At 51.6% G+C, this 13,245-nt stretch overlaps 1 long non-coding RNA gene across 1 annotated transcript; it reads right to left on the reverse strand.

Annotated features, from left to right (window-relative positions):
- Positions 1 to 2,201: 2,201 nt before the first annotated feature.
- LOC142931008 (uncharacterized) lies at positions 2,202 to 13,012 on the reverse strand. The gene is made up of 2 exons (XR_012947005.1): positions 12,538 to 13,012; positions 2,202 to 5,684 (listed from the first exon to the last, which is right to left on the reverse strand). It is a non-coding gene; the product is annotated as an uncharacterized LOC142931008 (long non-coding RNA).
- Positions 13,013 to 13,245: the final 233 nt, after the last annotated feature.

Below are 13,245 nucleotides of genomic sequence, written 5' to 3' on the forward strand. Positions count from 1 at the left end.
GGGTGAGTGGTCGTGACCTGCAGTGTGGTGGGTGGGTGAGTGGTTGTGACCTACAGTGTGGTGGGTGGGTGAGTAGTTGTGACCTGCAGTGTGGTGGGTGGGTGAGTAGTTGTGACCTGCAGTGTGGTGGGTGGGTGAGTGGTTGTGAGCTGCAGTGTGGTAGGTGGGTGAGTGGTTGTAAGCTGCAGTGGTGTGGGTGGGTGAGTGGTTGTAAGCTGCAGTGGTGTGGGTGGGTGAGTGGTTGTGACCTGCAGTGTGGTGGGTGGGTAAGTAGTTGTGACCTGCAGTGTGGTGGGTGGGTGAGTGCTTGTGAGCTGCAGTGTGGTGAGTGGGTGAGTGGTCGTGACCTGCAGTGTGGTGGGTGGGTGGCTGAGTGAGTGAATTTCTGTGCCCTGCATTGTGGTTAGCGGTGGTTGAACACATTAAGGATGCTACCGAGTCCTCAACATGGCTGGAGGAATCAACGAGTGAAGTTCACGGGGAACAGTAACCATGGGAGCAGCGATAGAAGAGCGATCGGGAGGCGATTGACTGATTGGTGAGCGAGTGAACGGAGACAATCAGCGAGTGCTGGATCATCGATCGCCCTGACTGGCCCATGTTGAATTCAATAAAGCGAAGTGAGGTAGCAAATGGGAGCCACTCCAGTCATCATCGCAGCAGCAGCGGTAGCGGCTTTTGGCTCGGCCATCGAACAAAGACGGTGGTTACCGCATCGCGCGACGCTTCAGATGCGCCTCTGCGGCCGTCTGGAACGCTCTTCCTTCCGATATTAGGAGGCCACTGGAGCGACGCACTTTTACATCGAAATTGAAAACTCATTTGCTTAGAAATGCTTTTTGCCTTTAGTTCGATGTCCTTCCCCCCGCACCCGCGATTAGCACGGTTGCCTACGTACGTACGGTGCGAAAGAAGTTCAACATACAGACACACATACATTGCAATCATCACACCCTACTGGCAGACTAACGCCCGCTGGCAGGCCAGGTGCTGAGTCACGTTGTCTCACAGCTGCCACCAGGGCGACTCGAGGCTCGACCACGCAGCAATCATCGCAGCCAATTCCCCACTCAGAGGCCAGTTGGCCGAGTCGCCAGGTGCCACACAGGGACAGCTGCCAGCGGGGGGTGCCCTTTAAAATGTTTTGAGTTGAGAGGCGATGTAAAGCACTCGGAGGTGCCTCGGCGTACGGGAGGGTGCGAGCTCAAAACAAATGATTTTTAAAAATATGTTTCTACTTGACGAATGTCCATCACGGGCAGAGGAGAAGAGGAAAGTATGAGAGCGTGGACTAGAAGAGGGCCAACAGGGCGCCGACAGCACAGACGGCTGGGGGAAGGCCGTTCCAGACACCAGGGACAGCAGAGGAAGACGAGCGACCTCCCACGGCGCGGACCTTGATTGGGGGCTTGGGCAGGAGGTTGCTGGAGGGGGAAGTAGAGTGGGAAGAGAGGAGAGTGCGTGGAGGGGGAGTGGAGCGAGATGCGAGGGGAGAGGTAGGAGAGTGCGTGGAGAGAAAGTAGAGAGTGAGAAGAGAGGGGAGGGGTAGGCAGGGCAGAATCCATGCAGGATCTTCAGTTTCTTGTAAGCGTGTATAATTATATGGACACAGGAACTGACACAGGATCCATGTACTCTGTACAGATATATGTTGCATATTAAACGCTGCAAATCACACGCGCGCCTGATGCATGCTGCTGCGACGCGAACAAGTGGATACCGACCTGCGGACACACCACACCCCGCTAATTGATACACGATGCAGTTTACGCAGTGAATAATCTTTTTTTTTTTAAACAGAGAGGCAATCTCATTTTCCAGACGTGCGTTTAAGGAAAAGAATTGAAGATCCAATTTAACGCGACGTTTTCCCGGGAGCCTACAGCGGTCCATTTTCGTGTCTCGTTATATTCACCCAAATTTAATTTCAAAACCCACTTTTTTTACCCCCTTCTCAAATTACGCGGGAGGGATTTTTTATTCTTCTTCCGGGGAAATAAAATGGGAAATTAAATTATACTCGACAACCGCCAATGTGTAAAAGCACTTAAAGTCCACGGTATATTTTTTGTTGTTCTTGCCATCTGTTGTTCAATGCACAACGGGTTTTACAGATCTATACACATACACAGCGTGTACTTCGTATAAGAGGCTTAATGTGCAACAAGTGATGCGATAACACTCACCCACCCCTCTATCGATGTCAGTCATAAAATCCTTTAATGCTTTGGCACTACCACAGACCACTGTCAGCAAAAGCGCTGCGTCGCGATCCGCAGTGGAGGCCATCACCGAGGCCACGCGATCTCGCAACTGGAAGTCAAATTTAATATTTCCTGCCCTCCGCGCTCTCAACAACGCGAGCCGTGTAGGCCGAAACGCCGGACTACGCGCGTGCGTGTGTGTGTGTGTGTCGGACACTTCTTTGGCGGCCGTGCGTTATGAGAATTGCGTTGACGAGCGAGTACGGCGAGCTTAACACGTAGGAGGCTTTCGCGACCAATATCATCCATAATATAGGGGGGGGGGGGGGGTTTGGGTGTTAGAGCGCATAAATATATGTGTCGTTAAACCCGCCACCACCCGACACAGCCAATTAGTAAGGTTTGTCACGTAAACAGAACATGCCAATCCGCTACTAGTACAACACACCGGTGTGCTGTACTAGTAACGAATTGGCATGTAAACAGAACATGCCAATCCACTACTAGTACAACACACCGGTGTGCTGTACTAATAACGAATTGGCATGTAAACAGAACATGACAATCCTCTACTAGTACAACACTCCGGTGTGCTGTACTAGTAACGAATTGGCATGTAAACAGAACATGCCAATCCGCTACTAGTACAACACACCGGTGTGCTGTACTAATAACGAATTGGCATGTAAACAGAACATGCCAATCCGCTACTAGTACAACACTCCGGTGTGCTGTACTAATAACGAATTGGCATGTAAACAGAACATGCCAATTCGCTACTAGTACAACACACCGGTGTGCTGTACTAATAACGAATTGGCATGTAAACGGAACATGCCAATCCTCTACTAGTACAACACACCGGTGTGCTGTACTAGTAACGAATTGGCATGTAAACAGAACATGGCAATCCACTAGTACAACACACCGGTGTGCTGTACTAGTAACGAATTGGCATGTAAACAGAACATGCCAATTCGCTACTAGTGGTGGCGGGTTTAACGACACATTTATAATCACGCGATCCAACCCTAAAAACTTTATTATGGATGAGTAGGGCGAGTTACAATTTTTCCCCGAATTAATTTTGGAAGAAAATCAAGAAACCTTTTCTCGGAGAAATACCGATGAGCTACAAAGCTATCTTTTTTTTTCACCGTCGGTCCAGTTGTGGGCACGGGGTAAAGACGCGACAACAACAACAACCAGTACACAAAGACGCGATCGTAGTCCACAGTGTAAGATAAAGAAATCACCCGAATCAAATGAAGGGGGCGTGCGTGTCAAATCATCACTCGATCCACAGATCGATCGGCAATGAATGGACACGGACATTAACCCGCAAATTTACGATGAACCCGCAACATTTTTTTTGACGTTTGTTTGTTACATATTTTGTACGCCCGTTGATTTTGTTTGTATTAATGACGAACATTGGATCCGTTGTTTTATGGTAAACTTGATTCGACGAATGCACGGTTGGCTACGTACGGTGCGAAAAAAGTTCAACATACATATTTCCACAACACCTCCGATTAATGCGGTTGTCTAGGAGGTGCGGGGCACCTCCTATTAGCATGGTCGGCTATGTACGGTGCGAAAGAAGTTCACACACACATTGCAAAAAAAAACCCTTCAGGTGGCCTCTTTAGTCTTTACCCTTTCCTGGAACACTTCCCCGTGGCTATGAAGTCGCTGTTGCTTCCCTGTTGCTTCCCTGTTGCTTCCCTGTTGCTTCCCTGTTGCTTCCCTGTTGCTTCCCTCGGTGATGCCGATCGTTGCTGCTGCTGCCGCCGCCGCCGCCGCCGCACCGCCCTCGTCTCCATCCCGGCCGATGACGCGGCAGGAGCCGTCTTCCCACCGGACGGCAGCTTCGCAACGAGTCGAGGTCGTCCCCCGCCCGCTCCAACCCACGGGCGATCCTACGTACGTACGTCCGTCCGTACGTACGTACGCAGGCAACGAACGTTGAACTTCTTTCGCACCGTGCGTAGTAGCCAATCGCGCGGATCGGAGGCGCGGGGCGAAGGACAACAAACTACACACGCGCAACAAAAAAAAAAAGCAGTTCTTAAGAAATGATCTTTCAGTCTCGATTATTTGAAAGTGCAGAGCTCCCAGTGGCTTCCTAATATCGGAGGGAAGAGCGTTCCAGACGGCCGCGGAAGCACACCTTAAAGGGCGCGATGCGGTAACCGTTCTTGTTCGATGGCCGAGCCAAAAGCCGCCGCCGCCGCTGCTGCTGCTGCGAGAATGACCGCCGGAGTTCACGTGACAGTTCGTGCTCCTTGGCCGAATCAGCAGCGAGGTGTCGTGGTTCATTGTGCGGCAAGCGCTCTGCGCGTGCACCGAGCGCGACCTTGCAACGACGTATTCGTTCAGCAACCGGAAGCCGATGCAAGCTCGACGAGCACACTTGGACGGCGGCGGTCACGGTCTGGCCTTGTACGGCAACCGTGCGAGCCTCCAGGGTTGGATCCCAGCCCGGTTGGACCGCTGAGTGGCGGGGTAAACAACCCACGAGCGTTGTGGAAGCAGCTCGTACGGCGGAGGTGCCTTTAGAAAAAGAGTAATTAGATTTTATTTTATTTTATAGATGCCTGCAGAACCGTGGAAATCCATTTACTTATTGTGAAGCCACAATTCCAATATCAACTCGATCATGGTATACATCCGAAGCGGGTGGAGTGGTGGCGCAGGGGTTAGCGCGATGCACCACAAGACCCCGAGTTTCGATTGCCGGCCACGACGAACATCGGTGGCGGGCGATGCCCGAGGTGGCGAGCGATGCCCGAGGTGGCGAGCGATGCCCGAGGTGGCGAGCGATGCCCGAGGTGGCGAGCGATGTCTGCTTTGCTCCTGGGCCTCCCGCCTCCTCCCCACACCTTTACCAATACGAACTGACCAGCGTGGTGAAGTATGGACAAACAACCCTCACGACTGACAAGGCGTGGATATGCCTACATCCGCGCATGTGCTGAACTTCGTTGGCACCGTACGTAGCGAACCGTGCTAATTGGAGGTTCGGGGGAGGGACAAGAAACGAAACACATGACAGCAGTTCATCCGACAGCAGATGGAGAATAGTGGGAATTTTATATCACTTTTACCACTCTCCCAATAGGGCAGTGCTGTGGTGCAGTGACAATGCACTGCGCCAAATAATCCTGGTGAAACCCAAGGCTCGATTCCTGACCGTGGCTAACACACACACAGGTGGCAGCAAGCGACGTCTGATCCCCTTCCCACCCCTTCCCACTTCACCGACGAGCGGTGAAGCACGGCCAGTCCAACCTCCACGGCAGACTTTGGGAGGTTGCAGTGGAGGCCTTCATCTCGGGGTCACCGCTCTGGTCGCACGTGCTGCATTTAAAAATGGAGGCTTCCAGCAGGGGCCGAGTGAATGTTGACTCCGGGCTGTCTCCGAGGCCTCGCTCCACCGAACATCCATTTGGTGGAGCGCGACCGAAGCCGAGCGATCTGCCGGAGGCAAACAACAAAAAAGACAGCGGGGAGGGGGGGACGACGACGACTTTCGCCCGTACCGCAGTTTCATCTTCAAAGAGCGAGCGAGAGGAGAGCGAGAGATAGAGGAGTGGAGACTTGAAAGCAAGAGACGGATTTGGGGTGACTCTGACGTGACCTTCACTCGCCCAAACCCCCCCCCCCCCACTCAACCCCCACCCCCAGCTCGTTCGGCGCACTCCGCAAAAACCCATTTTCCGCGTCAATCCCCGCGGGCCGCCCTCACTCCACTTCAATCCCTTTTAATTTATCTCGCTGTAAAGCCGACACCGGAACAAATGTCAATTGGAACGATTTCAAAGTCATCCCCCCCCCCACCCCCCCCTTGAGTCATCAGCGCCGTCACTGCCACCGCCACAGCTGCCAACCACCACCACCGCCACTGCTACCGCTGCCACCACCACCACCACCGCCACCTCATGTAATCATCCTCATCTTCCTCATCATCCTCATGAGCAGCTGTTGCTTGAGTTATGGTGCCTCACACGAGTGCATAGCAAGTCCCGAAGCCTCATTCAAGTCTCACGCTCTCCGTCAGCCCGAAGGCGTCCGCACACCCTCTCTGCTTATGAGGCTTGTTCTGGCCATACTTCACCACACTGGTCAGCGCGAGTTGGTGAAGGGGCCAAGCGGCGGGGGTGGAGGGGGGGGGGGGTGCACGAGCAGGAGGATAGGCCCAGAACGAGTGCAGATATCACTCGCCACCGATGTTTGCCGTGCCTGGGGAATCGAACTCAGAAGGCCGGGCTCGCAGGGCAATGGGCTTGCTGCCAAACAAACACCTCAATTCCCTCTACCGCTTCTGTCTCTTCTGTCTCTTCTGTCTCCTCCACCCCCTCCACCGCCTACAGCCTACAGCCTACAGCCGCCCAACCCTCAAACACGACCATTAAGGTTTCACCTTCACAATGCCGTCTCCCCGAGCCGCAAGGGCACGAACGCAAGGACGGGGGATGGGGATGGGGGCCCCGAGCGTCTCGCTAAACAACAACGAGGCCCCGGTGAACGGGAGCGGTGGCTGCGATGTTAACTACCTCGCCTGGTGCGCAGGAGGTCCGTGGGTTCGGTCCCGAGCCTGACCGCCTGCTTGTTTGGGGTTTGCGGTGTCGTCGTTCTCCCCGCGGTGGTCGCGTGGATTTTTCTCCGGCTCCTCCGGTTGTTTCCCCCCCACCCCCCCTCCACATTTTGGAATCGACATCGCGCTCGGAGTTATTCGGCTGCGGCTGCTATTACGTTTCCACGTGATAGGCCGCTTCATTGATCCATCATTTGTGGCCAGGTCACATTCTGGAAGAGAGCTACGTAGCTCAGTGGGTCTTACGTGGTAAAATAACATAAAGGTTTTTTTAACACGTAGTAGGCTTTCACGACCAATATCATCCATAAGAGGGGTTTTTTGGGGGGGGTCAGATCACGTAAATATATAAATGTTGTGTCGTTAAAACCTGCCACCACCCGACACAGCCAACTAGTAAGGGTTGGCACGTAAACAGAACGACGCCAATTTGTCACTAGTACAGCACTAGTATATAGTGCAATGTATAGTGTAGTATATAGTGTAGTGTATAGTAGTGTATAGTGTAATATATAGTAGTGTATAGTGTAGTGTATAGTGTAGTGTATAGTGTAGTGTATAGTGTAGTGCATAGTGTAGTGTATAGTGTAGTGTATAGTGTAGTGTATAGTAGTATAGTGTAGTGTATAGTGTAGTGTATAGTAGTATAGTGTAGTGTGTAGTATAGTGTAGTGTATAGTGTAGTAGTGTATAGTGTAGTAGTGTATAGTGTAGTAGTGTATAGTGTAGTAGTGTATAGTTAGTGTATAGTGTAGTGTATAGTGTAGTATACTAGTACAGCACACAGGTGTGTTGGAGAGCCAAGCCACAACAATCACAATCCGAGTACGACGTTTCGCCAATAATTACAACTAGCTTCTTCAGGCGACAGCCACATCTAACCCAAAAAAACCCTCTATTATGGAGTCTAATTTTTGGTTTAGACTTCTGCCCATCAAGCAAAAAACCTGCCCCCATCTGCTTCCCGTTCACCGTGTTGTGTCGAGCGCTGCAACGCTCACAACGTGACGCCAGCTCACAAGATTGCTCCCCAACGGGGCCCCACCTGAGTTCAATCCAACATTGACGCCTGTTGTATCTTTGGAGTTTGCATGTTCTCCCCGTGGTCGTGTTTTTTTTTCCTCCGAGTCCTCCGGTTTTCCCCGCCACATTTAGAAACATGCGTTTAGAGTATTTGACTGATATCAATTTCCACACGATAAGCCACTTGGTTGAACGATCATGTGGCCAGGCCGTTTCTGAAGAGCCATATAGCTCAATGGGCCTTACCTTGTAAAATAAAAACACGTTTTTTTTATTCGAAATGTTCCGCAAAGGATGGGGGGGGGGGAGCTGAGATTCAGCACAAATATATAGTTGAGTCCGTGCGTATAACCAGAAAAGTCCAAGTGGCTGGGTGGGTCAAAGGTCAGAGCGCCGATCTGGCATCGTGGAGACCCTGAATTTAAATCCAGGGTGTTGGACACCTGTAATTATATTGGGTTCACAAATGCAGCGAGTCAATGGTCTCAGCCTGGTCTTGTCATGAGTGCACAGAAAAACGATCACGTTATCAGTGTCCTGCACTTAATTTGGCAAAATTCCAGCACCGAGAATGAAAATATCGGGTTGACCGTCATATGAAGAACGTCGCTCTCATACGCAGAGTGGGTGGGAAAGTGCTACCTTCTACCGTGTGTGAATCAGTTTACTTGAAGGGATCTCAGAGGTAGCTCTGTGTTGTCCACCTCTGTGAGCCATTCTATAAGTTTAAGGGTCGCACTGTTCTCCAAGCGGTCCGTGTGAATGCTTCGTGACGTCAATAGTACAATCGATAACAAAGTTGGTCAAATTCCCATTTTATTTTTTACATTTTGGGTATCCAAAAATGTATCATATAATTTTTGTTCGTTTTTAAACCTAGACCTACGAACGCTTGTATCTGAAGGGTTTGAAGGGTGCTGAATCAAAGCATGACATCAGATTTTCTTGTTTTACTTTTAAAAAGTAGCAGTTGGCACTCAACGCTCCGAATCCAGCCACCCCAGTTTGACTCCCGGCCACAGGCAACATCAGCAGCCAGCGACATCCGAACCGGTCCCTTCCCCAACCATGACCAAATCCGCACTTACCAGTGCGGTGAAGTATGGCGCATCAACCTAAACGTGGGCGGAAGCTTTCATTCAGCAGTAGATTGATGAAGTGAAAAAGTGTGACGTTAAAGCTTACACTGTATAAGAACGTTTGCAAAATGGTATATTATTACAAAGCCATAAGTTGACGTGTGCGTGCCGCGTCGCCAAAGGTCACGCAGATGGGGACTTCCAGCGCAGAGACGGGGCGATACAGTCAGCTCGTGTAGCCGTGCTAGATGGATTCTTAACATCGTAGGAGATGGGGCGGCCTTCACCCGACAGCAGATTCATCATGGCTGATGATGATGATCGTGGCGACGGAGGGAGTACATGAAAGTGCTGTATGAAGGGTATTATTTTACAATCAGTTGTAACAACGTTTTGCGAGATTGAATGAATGGGCCACACGATTAGTCACAGCCGAGTTTACGTTAGTGCAGTGCTGCCGGTGGTGTAATGGGGTGGCACAAACGACACCCGCCGCTGTCAACCCAGCGGTTATGAATGCGGGGGGGGGGGGGGGGGTAGCGCGACAATTAGTCGAGGGGCAGGTCGCGTCCGGTGGGTTAAAGTGTGGGTAACTCCCACGTCTTACCAAGATATCTGGCCAACGTAGAAAGGCCAAAATGACCCCAGGAGAGGAGGACCCTTCCACCAGCAGTGGCGTGAGGGGGGCAATTGCAGGGCTGTGCCATCAGCTGTTTCATCAGCCGAGGCCATAAATTAGAATGTTCTAGCGCCGTTCGTGTTATTTTCAATGAGCGTTAGCGGCTAAAAGCTACGTTTGTACACATTACAGGCGTACAAACGTCTATTTTTGTGCCCATTAAAATTATGTATGTTCAGAGTCAATAAATAGAAACGGAGCCACAACAACACACCGTTGCATGAATAAAACACAAAATTTCGCCGTATTCATTGACGCGTTGCCTTTAAAAAAATAAATTTACAAACTGCAGCCGGCGCGGAGGAACGACGGAGTGTTTCATTTTTGCTCATCCGCGAGAAGACACGGGGACAGATGATAATAATAATATATTTATAAACATCCGAATTAATCAACGGGGCCAGATCCATTTAATTGATGGATCAAGGCGTCGCCAATTAGGCCAAAGGAAATCCCTGCGGCCGACAAAAATGGAATCCAGGACACGCACGGAGGGGCCCCCAGCGGCGACGCGGCACCGGCCCAGCCGGCCGGGGCGCTGCGTTCGCCGCTCGTATTCGGAGGGTTCCCGGTTCGAACCCAGCGGCCACCCCATGGTTAATACCGCGGAAATATAACGCGCCCGTCTGCTCGTCCCTAACGGATCCCCCCGGTGGCATCGTTCGCAGCGGTGGGACGTCGCGCGCCACCAGTCTGAACTTGACAAAAAAAATGCATGACCTGCAAATTACTCATTTCAGATTATGGATAGCAACCTTAGCTACATCCCCCCGCCCACCCTGCCTCCTCCTGCGAAAACTTTGCAGGATCCCCCCCCCCATGAAAAAAAGATTGGATTCGAGCGTATCTATTTTTCTATCGATCGGCAAGATAATTATCCGTTAGCCCACCGCATCACCTGCACACAGGGGCGGTGTAATAAACTAGTACAAGCGATTCTGCACGTGGTCGTAGGGTCAGGGCTGAATTTATGCATCTGGGTTTCTCCCAGGACACCGGAGCAGAATAGGCCCCTTCAACCGCCCTCTCCTTGCTCCCCTTACATCAATCAAGGTACTCGAAGGTACAGGCTGTATTGGTTCATAACGTTCTCATTGACTCAAAGTGTTAGCGAGCAGCGCCCCGGGGCAGCCTGTGTCTCTCTCGTGATGCCGTTTTTTTTTTAACCATCCGCACCAGGTACTCATTTAAAAAAGGCGGAGTCGACCTCGGACAGTCCTAGAACCGGCTCAAGATAATCGCCGCTTGGGCGAGTGTCGGTGTCCGTGAGCGGGAAGCGACCTCAGGTGGCCCCGGGGAGGTTTGGAGGCGTCAGCGTGATTAAAAAAAAATCACCACGTCACCACCGCTCCAACCGCTCTCCGCTACACAACGGACGAGCGAGCGAGCGGTGTTAGATTTCGGGGCGTGCGACCGGGCCATATTTGTGCAAGCAGGAGAGCGAGACAAGGTACACAGAGGGCGCGGCCTTAAATCACCGTGGCAGGGGAGGCAACAGGCGACCACGCGGTATCCTGTTACTGCCATCACCGCCGCTGCTGCTGCTGCTTGCTCGCTTGCCGCTGCTGCCCGTTGTCGCACCGACTGGATGGCTACACACCTGAGTAACGCATCTAGCGGGGTGTCCCACAAGACATTGCTGCAGTGGGGGGGGGGGGGGGGGGGGGGGGGGGGGGTTACTCTCCAACACACCGCTGGTGCTGATCCAGTAACGAATTGGCAAGCTCTTTTTTATTTTGTTTTACGCGATAAAACATTACTAATTGTCCGTGTCGGGTGGTGGCGGGTTTGGCGTCGCATTTAGATTTCCGCGATCCAACCTATCCAGAAAGAACTTCGATTATGGAAAATCAAGTTTGTTTCCGGGACCAGCTGCTGCCGTTACTAACTACAGCAATACGGAACGATACTCTACGATAATCGCGATATCTAAATACCGTTCGCTGCGCTACGAACGTAGAGTTCAGGTTGCCCAGCCTGTTGTCGGCCCGCGGCGAGGCCTTCAAATTAGTAAAAAAAACAAATAAAAAGCAGCAACTGTCAACGCGTCCGTCAATAACACTCCGTGTTAAGGTATCGTGCGAGTAATGGTATCATTCCCAGTCTGAGAGCATGCGCATTATAGTCGTCACACGGCTTGATGTAATGATCGCAACGGATAACGAAAACAACTCGGCACACACTGGTCAATAGCACCATAGGCCTTTAAAGGGAAGATATAATAGGCGACGTTTCGAGCAATGGGTCTTCTTCATAGCACGCGATGGACCATTGCCTCGGAAACCTTGCCTAGTACTATATATATATGTCGGCACATGAACAAGGGACATTGCCCAAAACGTTGCCCATTACATATTTTCCCTTTAAAGGCTACAGGGTTATGAGCAAATGTTTATAGAGTTTTTATTATCTGTCCTAATCATTACACATCCTATAACACTTATAATGTATAGGTCATCATAATAATAACGTCACACACCCAATTAGGTGTGTGTTTATATATTTTGTCGAGTTGGTATAGATTGTAATACATGAATCGATGCGTGCCCCGTGTAAAACTCTTGTTTTTAGATATAAAATCTACAGACCAGTGTTGGTCTATCCACTGCTTTTGGTTCTAGCCGACTTCAAGGCTCACCTTTAATTCCGCCACTATTTTTATCTTTAATCAGCCAAGTCACGCGCGTGTATACCGCGGGTCGAGTCTAACCAGAGTGATGGACGTCTACACTGCAGGCGATTTCAGGAGTGTTGGTTTCTTCTTTAAATGTTGACACAAGCTCCCCCGTCTGCCTTCACACCACGGTGCGCTAACACTACACCCCAGGATGCCCCTTTTGTCCCCACACACACACACACACCTGAGGCTACGCTTCCGCGAACACCACACACACACTTAATGCACGTTTAGCCTTAGCTGGCGTTAACCACCCACTGTTTGGCTACATTCACCAGAAAGCCTCGACGTCGCTCGCCCTGGGCCACCCCCGGCCTGCCGCCGTGGGGCCGAAGAAGGGTCCCGGCAGGCCGCTGGCTCCGCTCCACAACAGGGGGGGCAGCGTCAGAGGCAGCCCTCACTGCGCGCTCTTGTGCCCCCGTCCCCTGCTAGCCCCACCGGGCGTCCAAGCTGCGACGCTCGGAGGTTTTCGGGGACCGCTCTCTGTTCCCTGCTGGCCGGCGCTCGCGAGCAGATCGAGCTGGGGTCCTCCTCATCCATTCCGCCTCCGCTATGCGGGTCGCGTGCTGGTCCCTATTTATAGGAAGCCGGCCGCGCTAATGGTGATTGGCACCTTGTTTGCTGCAGGTGTCTCTCCTTTTCATCACCCGCTTTCCCTGTTGCAGGTGGATGCCACAATCCATTGTGATCTTGCCTTTACACTAATTGGTGCCATGTGACACCTTTTTGCAACCATACTTCACCACGCTACTAGACAGCGTGGGTTGGTTCGGCTCGGGCGTCAGCACCGACTGTTGTGGTTATCGTTCGCCGCCGATGTCCGCCGTGTCCGAAAAATCAAACTCAGGTTGCCAAGGTGACATCACAGTTGCCCTAACCACTGTGCCACCACTCCCCCCTTCCCACACAATCACAGTCGCACTGGTTCACCCCAACAGTTGTAGGGAACAAGTAGAAAGGAAATGAATCGATATACTCTTCAC

The sequence above is a fragment of the Petromyzon marinus genome, chromosome 46 (genome assembly GCF_048934315.1).
Source record: "Petromyzon marinus isolate PM22_M1 ecotype Great Lakes invasive population chromosome 46, UKy_Petmar_22M1.pri1.0, whole genome shotgun sequence".
Taxonomy (NCBI): Eukaryota; Metazoa; Chordata; class Hyperoartia; order Petromyzontiformes; family Petromyzontidae; genus Petromyzon; species Petromyzon marinus.